The 12,835-nt window shown below is 39.1% G+C and overlaps 1 non-coding gene across 1 annotated transcript; it reads left to right on the forward strand.

Annotated features, from left to right (window-relative positions):
* Window positions 1–853: 853 nt before the first annotated feature.
* Window positions 854–926, forward strand: TRNAG-CCC (transfer RNA glycine (anticodon CCC)). The gene has a single exon. It is a non-coding gene; the product is annotated as a tRNA-Gly (tRNA).
* Window positions 927–12,835: the final 11,909 nt, after the last annotated feature.

A 12,835-nucleotide genomic window follows, 5' to 3' on the forward strand; every position in this document is an offset into this window, starting at 1 on the left:
TCAAATGGGTATATCTTTCCTTTTCTCCTCTGCCTTTCACTTCTCTTCTTTTCTCAGCTATTTGTAAGGCCTTCTCAGACAATCATTTTGCCTTTTTGCATTTCATCTTCTTGGGGATGGTCTTGATCACATCCTCCTGTACAATGTCACAAACCTCTGTCCATAGTTCATCAGGCACTCTGTCTATCAGATCTAATTCCTTGAATCTATTTGTCACTTCCACTGTATAATCATAAGGGATTTGATTTAGGTCATACCTGAATGGTCTAGTGGTTTTCCCTACTTTCTTCAGTTTAAGTCTGAATTTTGTAATAAGGAGTTCATGATCTGAGCCACAGTCAGCTCCCGATCTTGTTTTTCCTGACTATATTCTCCATCTTTGGCTGCAAAGAATATAATCAATCTGATTTTAGTATTGACCATCTGGTGATGTCAGTGAGTAGAGTCTTCTCCTGTGTTGTCAGAAGAGGGTGTTTGCTATGACCAGTGTGTTCTCTTGGCAAAAGTCTGTTAGCCCCTGACCTGCTTTGTTTTGTACTCCAAGGCCAAATTTGCCTGTTACTCCAGGTATCTCTTGACTGCCTACTTTTGCATTCCAGTCTCCTATAATGAAAAGGACACCTTTTTTTGGTGTTAGTTCTAGAAGGTCTTGTAGGTCTTCATAGAACGGTTCAACTTTAGCTTCTTCAGCATTCCTGGTTGGGGCATAGACTTGGATTACTATGATATTGAATGGTTTGCCTTTGAAACAGATCATTCTGTTGGTTAAAATTAAAATGTAAAATTAAACTTACAATGAGGTACTATTTCATACCCACTAGAATAGTTACAGTAAATAAGACAGGCAGGGACTTCCCTGGTGGTCCAGTGGTTAAGACCCTGTGCTCCCAATGCAGAGGGCCCAGGTTCAACCCCTGGTCAGGGAACTAGATTCCATAGCTAAGAGGTCACATGCTGAAACTAAAGATCCCACATGATGCAACAAAGATCCTATGGGCCACAACTAAGACCCGGTACAGCCAAATAAATAAATACTTAGGAAAAAAAAGACAGGCAATGACAAATGTTCACCAAGATGAAGGGAAACTAGAACCAGCCTGTATTGCTAACGGGAATGTGAAATAGCACAATCCTTTGGAAAACAGTATGGTAGCTTCTCAAAAAGTTAAGCAAAACCCATTGATTCTACTTCTAAGTAACTACTCAAGAGAAATGAAAATACAAATCCACAAATGTGCATGTTCATAGAAGCATTATTCAGAAAAGCCCCAAACTGAAAATAACTTCAATGTCCATAAACTAGTGAGTAGACAGACAAAATGTGTTGTAACCATATAACAAAATGCTATTTAGCAAGAAAAAGTAATGAACTATTAGTACACGCTACGTTATGGGTGAACCTTAAAAACCTTATGCTAGGTGAAAGTCCAGTAGTCCCAGAAAAGGCAAACTTATAGAGATAGAAAGTAGACTAGTGGTAGCCTGGGGCTGGATTTAGGGACAGGAATTAACTATAAATGGGCATAAGGAGGGATGAAAATGTTCTAAAGCTCATTTATGGTGAGGTTGCACCGCTCTGGAAAATCATTGTAAGCATTAAATGTGTAAATGTTATGATATGCAAAATGAACAAATGCATGGATGAATAAATGAATGATTGCCTATAGAATACACTCCCTTGAAATGGCAGTATATAAGGAATTTTACACATTTCTGAATTTCTGTTTAGTGTATTCATGAGGGGATATATTCTAAGCAATTTAGTGACTGGGGCCATAAAAATCTATCACCGGAGCCAAACTCTATCCCATCATGAACTTTGAGAGATTTGTTGGGCCAACGTGGCAATAAAGGAGGGAGTCAATTATTGGAATAGCTGTAGACGATACCAGCGTGGATGCTTAGGAGAGTGGCCCATTGACCAAGAGTTTTTTTTAGCGAGAATGTTTATTGTGGTTGGCACAAGTATGGTCTACTAAATTGAGGGTTAGAGACCACAGCCAGGAGAAAGAAAAAGGGCTGTATCATATGACTAATCAAAAAAAGAACATGAAGCACATTACCAAAAATACCAACACAATGACCACAATCATAGAGCCTTCATCAACTTCCCTAATTCTTTAAAAATGACTTCTGATTACCTGTTTGTATGTTGAATCTGTCTCCATAGAAGTCTCCTTCTTTGGGGCTGGAATTTTTCTGGAAACTGCAAGTTCCAAGGCTCTGACAGGTTAAATCATCCAAGTGTTAGTTTATGGTGGTGACATCAGATTCATGAGTCTATTTTCCAGTTAGTCAATTATGGTAGGATCTTTAGAAAAACAAGAGGAGAGAAGAGAAACCCTTGTTAGCAGGAACCAAGATTTGGTCAATCTATTAATTTCTAGTATCAGAATAAAAGAGAGAATTTTCACTCGGGTGTAATTTCAGGTTGGTGCAAAAATAATTGCATTTTTTGCATTGGAAATGATGTTAGACAAAAAGCAAATTTGAGTGATTTTTTTATTCGAGTTCAAAATGGGTCATAAAGCAGCAGAGAGAACTCACAACACCAACAACACATTTGGCCCAGGAATGGCTAATGAACATACAGTGTAGTGGTGGTTCAAGAAGTTTTACAAAGGAGATGAGCCTTGAAGATGAGGAGGGTGGTCGCTGGCCACCGGAAGTTGACAACAAACCAACTGAGAGCATCATCCTGTCACAACTACATGAGAAGTTGCTGAAGAACTCAACATCGACCATTCTACAGTCGTTTGGCATTTGAAGCAAATTGGAAAGATGAAAAAGCTCAATTAGTGGGTGCCTCATGAGCTGACTGCAAATCAAAAAATCATTGTTTTGAAGTGTCATCTTCTTATTCTATGCAACAACAATGAACCATTTCTCGATTGGATTGTGACACGTGAAGCAAAGTGGATTTTATATGACAACTGGCGATGACCAGCTCAGTGGCTGGACTGAGAAGCTCCAAACATGGTTACTGTTTGGTGGTCTGCTGCTTGTCTGATCCACTACAGTTTTCTGAATCCTGGTGAAATCATGACATCTGAGAAGTATGCTCAGCAAATTGATAAGAGGCACTGAAAACTGCAGCACCTGCAGCCCGCACTGTTCAACAGAAAGGACCCAATTCTACTCCAGGACAACGCCCAGCCACACATTGCACAACCACGCTTCAAAAGTTGAACGAACTGGGCTATGAAGTTTTGCCTCATCTGCCATATTCACCTGACCTCTTGCTGACCAACAACCGCTTCTTCAAGCATCTTGACAACTTTCACAGGGAAAAATGTTTCCACAACCAGCAGGAGCCGGAAAATGCTTTCTAGGAGTTCTTTGAATCCTGAAGCACAAATTTTATGCTACAGGAATAAACAAGGTTATTTCTCACTGGCAAAAATATGTTGATTGTGATTGCTCCTATTTTGATTAATAAAGGTGTGTTTAGTCGTAGTTATAATGATTTAAACTGCAATTTCTTTTGCACCAACAGAGCATGCACCGACTGCTGTGTTCCATGAGGTCTCAGCTGATGGCTGTTTTGAGGAGAACATATTATTAGAACCTGGAGAGGGAGAGGTGGACAAGGAGAGTCTGTCTTCTTGGCCAGTTTAACCAGCCTGTTTTTTATAATTCCATTTGTCCTCTCTATTTGCCTCAGCTCTGTAAGTGATGCACAGCGGATGTGTTTAGAAATCTTGAGGACCTTACAGCCCATTTTGTAAGCTGTACATGAAATTACTATCAATAATAGAAGGTCATCTTAAAGAATAAAATCATCCTGGAAATAGATTTGTTGACAATCATCATGCAAACCCTTACTTATGAAAATGAGTGTGCTTTTTACTCATCTGGGAAAGGCCGCAATCACTAAACATTCACAGTCATAATCCATTCAAGAAAGAAACTCGCTCAGTTGTGTCCGACTCTTTGCGACCCCATGGACTGTAGCCCTACCAGGCTTCTCCGTCCATGGGATTTTCCAGGCAAGAATACTGGAGTGGGTTACCATTTCCTTCTCCAGGGGATCTTATTACCTTGTATAAAAATCCTCTAGAAAGGATGAGTTCTTTTCTTTGCTCTAATATCTTTCTCCACAACATGAACACGAAGTACAGGGAAGCTCTCATAACACCGATAAGCAGGATTTTAAAACATGGAGCATACCAATTATACCTATTTTTAGCATCCTTCCTTGTCTCCCTTGTCTCCTTCTTTACTTATGAGTGCTGTGCCAAGAGGGAGCAAATTTTTTATGTATTCTAGCAGCTGTCTGGTAAGTTCCAAGATGATTTTGGTATAAAATATGTCTTGATAGGTTTATTATTCTGAATTTAGGACCTGATCTTGGAGAAGGGAAACAAACAAACAAAAAAAGTGTTGTCAGGAAATAGCCTCACTCTTGGCTATATTATTAATATGACAACTATATTTTGTAACAACCTGTCAGTAAGAGTTTAACTTCTACAGAAATGAGGGATCCTACTATTTTTTGTTATATCATGACCTAAGAGCATGATGCAAGTTAGTATAAAGCCCTCAAAATTAACATGCTTTTTGAAAAGTGAAAGTTCAAATTCAGGGACTTCCCTGGTGGTTCAGTGGTTAAGAATCCACCTTCCAGTACAGTGGACCTGGTTCGAGCCCTGGTTGTGGACCCAAGATTTCACAAGAAGTGGGGCAACTAAATCGGATTCTGGAACTACTGAGCCCATGTGCTCTAGAGCCCACGCACTGCAACTAAGACCCAATGCAGCCAAATAAATATAATAAATAAATATATATGTATTTTTTTAAGTAAGTTCAAATTTAGGTTGGTAAGGACGTAACTTTGCTATACGTGCAAAACATATAGGAAAAACTAACTTATTATTCATTTTAACAGTAGACTGTATACTCAAAGACCAGTTTACTTACAAGTGACCAGTATTATTTAAAGCTTTATGCTTCTTTAAATAGAAGGAATCTGAAGAAGAACTTCTGGAATGACAGAGTCAGAACATCTGAAAATCCACTCCTCCATAAAAGCAGTAACACTGGAAAAACTTGTTAAAACCAACTTTTCCAGAACTCTGGAAATTAACCAAAGCTTTCAAAAATCTAAGGAGAGTTTATTCAAGAAAAATTGCTGAATATCACTAGGAACAGTGAACTTTGTGGCAGTTTTATTTGCTTTTCCCCATCTTCCTCTCCACAACACCACAATAGTATCCAAAATCGGCAGTCTCACAACTCCTGCTGCTGCTGCTGCTAAGTCGCTTCAGTCGTGTCCGACTCTGTGCGACCCCACAGACGGCAACCCACCAGGCTCCCCCGTCCCTGGGATTCTCCTGGCAAGAACATTGGAGTGGGTTGCATTTCCTTCTCCAATCTCACAACTCCAGTAACTACAAAAACCAGTGACCTAGCAGCCACTAGAGGGGGCAGAGTGGGTGTGAAACTCCCCAAAAAGCTCTGTTCCGAGAGAACTGTCACTGCTTGATCTATCTGGAAGCTCTGTGAAGAGCCCCATTCACAGGGCTTGTCTGACTCAGAGCCCACGCAGTGAGAAACCCCATCCCCCGGTGTTTGTCTAAACAGTCAACAGCTAATTATTTGACATCCCAGCTTCCTACCAGTTGTGGCAAACCAGAGGCATGATTAAAAAAAAAAAAAAACTTAAAAGTAATATTAGGGAATGAGAAGCTAAGAGAGAGCTTTAAAAAGCTTTGACATCTACTTGGGAATCCTAAAATGTATGTGCCTTTGCAGAACTGTATGTCCAGGAAATACCTGAGAAGGCACCAGTCCCTTAACTCTGGTGACCTTGAGGCCTTGCTCATGCAGTTAGTGACGAATAAGGCAGAGTAAACTGTTAGAGCATTTGAAGCTTGCCTGAACCAACATACAGAGTCCCTTAGCAAAGAGTAGGAGACATTGTTCCAAGGCATTTAAGGAAAGCTCTGTCCAATCATTGGCTGACAACTGAGCTAACCAGGCAGAAACTTCAGTGACTACCATGTACCAGAACAGACTTTATAGAAGTAGTCCGTGAAAATCAATAAACAAATAAACAGCACTAACATAGCAAGCTCTGGTTGAAAAGATATGATTTCTGAAGTTGTCACATATATTATTTAAAATATTCAGTTTTCAGCAAAAAATGTTGGACATACAAAGAAATAGGAAAGCATGTCCTAGCAAAGAGAAAAAAGTAGTCAATAAAAACTGTCCCTGAGGAAGCCTTGATGTTGGACTTATTAGACAAAGATAAGGTATTAAGATAGAATACCTTTAAATCACGTATTATAAATAAGACTACAGGAAACTGGGTCTAAGGAAGTCAAGGAAAATATGAAAATGACATCTCACCAAATACAGAATATCCATGAGATATAAATTATTTAAAAAGGAAATGGAAAATTCTGGAACAGAACAGTACAATAACTGAAATTCAAAAATTACTGGAACTTCCTCAACTTGATAAAGAATATCTACAAACAGCACTAGAGCTAACATCATAAGTCATAAAGAGAAACTTGAGGCTTTCCCAAGAAGAATGTCTCTCCTCACCACTCCTTTTCAATAGGATACTGGAAGTTCTAACCAACGCTTAGGATGAGACAAGAAATTAAAGCTATGCAAGTTGGGGATGGAGAAAAAAGTGTCTTTGTTAGTAGACGACATGTTCGCCTATGTAGAAAATCTGCAAGAACTGACCAAAATAACGCCTGGAACTAGTAAGTGATTATAACAAGGTTGGAGGACATAAGGTCAATAAGCAAAAGTCAATCTAGCCTTTCCACATACTAGCAATGAACAGTTCGGGTCCGACTCTTTGTGACCCCATAGACTATACAGTCTGTGGAATTCTCCAGGTCAGAATACTGGAGTGGGTAGCCTTTCCCTTCTCCAGGGGATCTTCCCAACCCAGGGATCGAACCCAGGTCTCCCATAGTACAGGTAGATTCTTTACCAGCTGAGCCACGAAGGAAGCCCAATGAACAGTTAGAATTCAAAATTAAAAAAATATATATATATTATGTTATGGGACTTCCCCAGTGGTCCAGCGGTTAAGAATCCGCCTGGCAGGGGACACAAGTTTGATTCCTGGTCTGGAAAGATCCCACAGGCCACAGAGCAACTAAGCCCTGGCACTACAACTATTGAAACCCTCAGGCCTATAGCACGTGCTCCAAAACAAAAGATATCACCGCAGAGAAGCCTGCACATGTCAACTAGAGGCAGCTCCTGCTCCTCACAACTAGAGAAAGCCCACAGGCAGCAAAGACACAACACAGCCAAAAATAAAATAAAGAAATAAAAAGTTTTAAAAGATCAAAACTTATTGGATACAGCTAAAGCATTGTTTAGAGGGAAATCTAGAGCTATAAAAGCCTATATTAAAAAAAAAGATTTTAAATCAGTAACCTAACCTATTACCTTACAAAAATAAAAACAGACTAAGAAAAATAAAACAAAGTAAACTCAAAGCCATCAAAATGAAAGAAATAGGGAGTAAAGCAAAAATAAATGGAATAAAAGATAGAAAAACAACAGGGAAAATGAAGAAAACCAAAAGCTGGTTCTCTGAAAAAGTCAACAAAGTTGATACGTCTTTAGCTACTTTGATTTCAAGAAGAAAAGAGAAAAGAATCAAATTATTAATATCAGGAATAAAAGAGGGGATATTACTCTTATTCTCATAGAAAGAAAAAGCATCGTAACAGAATATTATGAACAGCTGTAAGTCAACAGATAACATAACACAAATGAAATGGACAAATTCCTAGAAAAGCACAAACTATCAAAGATGACACACAAATAAGCAAAACATTTAAATATACCTATAGTGAGTAAAGGGGCTTCACTGGTGGCTCAGACAGTAAAGAATCTGCCTGCAATGCAGACCTGGGTTCAATCCCTGGGCCAGAAAGATCCCCTGGAGGAGGAAATGGCAACCGACTCCAGTATTCTTGCCTGGAGAATGCCATGGACAGAGGAGCCTGTCAGGCTATGGTTCATGTGGTTGAAAAGAGCTGGATACAACTGAAGTGACTTAGCAGGCATAAAAAGTAAAGAGATTGAATTAGTTTTTTAAAAATCAATTAGTTAATTAATTTTGACCATGCCTTGGCATGTGGGATTTTAGTATCTGCATCAGAACCTGCACCCCCTGCAGTGGAAGCTCAGAATCTTAACCATTGGACCACCAGGAAAGCCCCTGAATTAGTAATTTTAAAACTTCCTCAAAGAAAAGTTCAGGCCCAGATGGTCTCAGTGATGCATTCTACCAAATGTTTGAAGGATAATGAATTCCAATCCTTCGCAAATTCTTAAAAAAAAAGAGAGAGAGAGAGAGAGAACACCCCCCAACTCATTCTATGAGACCAGTATTACCCTGATATAAAATTAAACAATATCAAGAAAAGAAAACTACATCTTTTATGAATAAAGATGTAAATCTGAACAAAACATCAAAGAATTCAGCAGCATATAGAAAAGGATTATACACCATTACCAACTGGGAGAATTTAAAGAATGTAACTTGGTTTAGCATCTCAAAATCAATTTATTTAATACACCATATTACTAGAATAAAATACAAACCACCTGATCATCTCAGTGGATGCAGGAACATCATTCGACAAAATCCTTTAATTAAAAAAACAAAATAAAACACTGAACCAACTAGGAATAGAAGGGATTTTCCCCAATGTGATAAAGGACTTCTATGAAAAACCCACAGCTAACATCCTGTTCTAAGCCGAAAGGCTTTACCCCTAAGATCAGCAATAAGACAATTATAACTCTCATCTTGCTGTATAAAGGTTGTAGCTAGGGCTATTAGTGAAGAAAAAGAAATAAGAAACACACAAATTGGAAAGCAAGAAGTAAAACTATTTTTATTCACAGATAACATGACATTCTGTATAGAAAATCCTAAGGAACCCTCAAACACATGATTATTAACAAGTGAGTTCAGCAAATTTGAGGAGACTCACACTTCCTGATTTCAAAACTTACTACAAACAATAATAAGACCATGCAGGAGCAGCAGATAGATAGGATAGAACCTAGAGCCCAGATTTTTGACAACAGTGCCAAGACAATGCAATAGGGGAAAGAATAATCTTTTCAAGAGATGTTGCTGGGGCACAACTCAATATTCACTTGCAGAAAAATTAGGTTGAAACTTTATTTTACACCACACACAAATTAACTCAAAAATGGATCAAAGACCTAAACATAAGAGCTAAAACTATAAAACTCCATAAGAGAACTTAGGGGAAGAGCTTCAATAATTTCTCAGATATAGCAAAAGCAACCAAAAAAAAAAAAAAAGATAAATTGAGTTACATCAAAATTTAAAACTCCTGTGCAACAAAAGACAAAAGAATAAAAAGGCAACATACAGAATACAGAATCAGAACATATGTCTGATAAGAAGTTAACCCAGAATATATATTGAGAATTCCTATAATTTAACAACAAAAGAAGTGTAAACTGATTAAAAAATGGGCAAATAACACAAACACATGTTTCTCCAAAGAAGATATACAAATGACCAACAAGCATATGAAAAAATGTTCCACATTACTAATCATTAGAGAAATGCAAAATAAAACCACAGTTACATATCACTTCATACCCACTAGGGTGGCTATTACTAAACAAACAAACAAACCAACAGAAGATATTAATACATTCTGGCCAGAATGTGGAGAAATTGAAATTCTTGTACACTGTTGGTGGAAATATAAAATTGTGCATCCATTTTAGAAAACAGCATGATAGTTCCTCAAAATTAAAAATAGAGGGACTTCCCTAGTGATCCGGTGGCTAAGACGCCAAGCTCCCAAGGCAGGGTGCCTGGGTTTGACCCCTGATCAGGGAACTAGATCTCACGTGCCACAACTAAAAGTTTGCAGGCTGCGACTAAAAGACCCTGCATGCTACAATTTAAAAAATTAAAAATAGAATTACCACACAATCCAGCTATTCTACTTCTGGTTATATCTCCAAAAGAATCGAAAGCAGTGTCTCAAAGAGATAATTGCATACCTGTCTTCACAGGAGCATTCTTTAGGATACATTCCTGGTGGTCTAGTGTTGGACTCGGCACGTCCAACACACAGGGTACCATTCAATCCCTGGTAGGGAAACTATGATCCCACATGCCACGGGGCATGGCCAAAAAAAGAAAAAAGACAATGTCTTGGTAGCATTCTTCACAACAGCCAAAATGTGGAAGCAGTTCAAATGTCCAAGGATGGATGAATGGATAACATATTATCCATTGTAGTATACATACAATGGAATATTATTCAGCTATAAAAAGGAATGAAATTCTGACATGTGGATGAACCCTGGGACATTCAGTTTAGTTCAGTTCAGTTCAGTCGCTCAGTCGTGTCTGACTCTTTGCAACCCCATAAATTGCACGCAGCACGCCAGGCCTCCCTGTCCATCACCAACTCCCAGAGTTCACTCAGACTCATGTCCATCAAGTCAGTGATGCCATTCAGCTATCTTTTCCTCTGTCATCCCCTTCTCCTCCTTCCCCCAATCCCTCTCAGCACCAGAGTCCTCTCCAATGAGTCAACTCTTCGCATGAGGTGGCCAAAGTACTGGAGCTTCAGCTTTAGCATCAGTCCTTCCAAAGAAATCCCAGGGCTGATCTCCTTTAGGATGCACTGGTTGGATCTCCTTGCAGTCCAAAGGACTCTCAAGAGTCTTCTCCAACACCACAGTTCAAAAGCATCAGGACATTAGGCTAAGTGAAATCAGACAGACACAAAAGGACAAATAATGTGTGACCCCAATTATATGAGGGAAAATCACTGCAGATGGTGACTGCAGCCATGAAATTAAAAGATGCTTGCTCCTTGGAAGAAAAGCTATGACAAACCTAGAGAACATATTAAAAAGCAGAGACGTTACTTTGCCGACAAAGGTCCATCTAGTCAAAGCTATGGTTTTTCCAGTAGTCATGTATGGATGTGAGAGTTGGACTACAAAGAAAGCTGAGCGCTGAAGAATTGATGCTCTTGAGCTGTGGTGTTGGAGAAGACTCTTGGGAGCCCCTTGGACTGCAAGGAGATCAAATCAGTCAATCCTAAAGGAAATCAATCCTGAATATTCATTGGAAGGACTGATGCTGTGGCTGAAGCTCCAAAACTTTGGCCACCTGATGTGAAGAGCTGAGTCACTGGAAAAGACCCTGATGCTGGGAAAGACTGAAGGCAGGAGGAGAAGGGGACGACAGAGGGCAAGATGATTGGATGGCATCACCGAATCAATGGGCATGAGTATGAGCAAGCTCCGGGAGATGATGGACAGGGAAGGCTTGCGTGCTGCAGTCCATGGAGTTGCAAGGAGTCGGACACGACTGAGCGACTGAACAACAACAACAAAAAGAGTAGCCAAATTCATAGACATAAAAAATTGTATGGCCATTGCCAGGGACCGGGGAGAAGAGGAAATGCGGACTGCTGATATAATGGAAATAGAGTTTCTGTTTTACAGAATGAAAATGGCCTAGAGATGTGCTGCACAACAATATGAATATACTTAACACCACTGAACTATAAGCTTAAAATAGTTAAAACAGTAAATTTTCAATAGTCTATATTTTACCACATTTGTTTAAAAGGCTAAAAAATTGCTTAATTATGTTTACAGATATGGTAGATGGTGAGGTATTATTTTTTATCAGATTTGAGACAATTTTTCTCTGTGACCCTTGACTTCTATATCTCAACTTCCAGCTGGTTCATCTGGCTGCTCATAAATTAATCTGATTTCTGCCATTCAAGCCTTCTCAAGCAATCTAAATGTCCATCAACAGATGAATGGATAAAGAAGATGTGGTGTGTATACATATGTTTTCACACACATAAATGCACACACAGGGGCTTCCCTGATAACTTGGTCAGTAAATAATCTGCCTGCAGTGCAGGAGACCCAGGTTTGATCCCTGGGTTGGGAAGATCCCCTGGAGAAGGAAATGGCAACCCACTCCAGTATCCTTACCTGGAAAATCCCATGGACAGAGAAGCCTGGTGGGCTGCAGTCCATGGGGGCAGAGTCGGGCATGACTGAGCAACACTGAGGAACTGATGCACACACAATAAAATATTACTCAGCCATAAAAAAGAATGAAATATTGCTATTTTCAGCATATGAATGGATGTACAGATTGTCACACTAAGTAAAATAAGTCAGGTAGAAAAAGACAAATATTGTATGATATCACTTATATATGGAATCTAAAAAAAATACATTACTGTGTGGTGTGGCTAAAATAATAATAATACAAATGAACTTATTTACAAAATAGAAACAGAGTCACAGACATAGACAACAAACTGATGGTTACCAAATGGGAAAGGGAATAGAGAAGAATAAATTAGGAGTATGGGACTAGCAGTTACACACTTGTAACAACCTACAATGGAAAATAATCTTGTAATAACCTACAATGGAAAAGAATATGAAGATGTATACCTGAAGCTAACACAATATTATAAATCAACTATAGTTAAATTGGGCTTCCCTGATGGTTCAGACAGTAAAGAATCTGCCTCCAGTGCAGGAGACCTGGGTTTGATCCTTAGGTCAGAAGATCCTCTGGAGAAGGGCATGGCAACCCACTCCAGTAGTATTCTTGCCTGGAGAATTCCATGGACAGAGGAGCCTGGTGGGCTACAGTCTATTGGGTCGCAAAGAGTCGGTCAGACACAACTGAGTGACATCACACACACACACATAGTTAAATTGAAAAAAAATTTTTTAAGCCTACTCAGTATATGACAGACTTTTCTACATATAAATCTTCACAGTTTTCTTG

This window comes from Capricornis sumatraensis, chromosome 16, assembly GCF_032405125.1.
Source record: "Capricornis sumatraensis isolate serow.1 chromosome 16, serow.2, whole genome shotgun sequence".
NCBI lineage: Eukaryota > Metazoa > Chordata > Mammalia > Artiodactyla > Bovidae > Capricornis > Capricornis sumatraensis.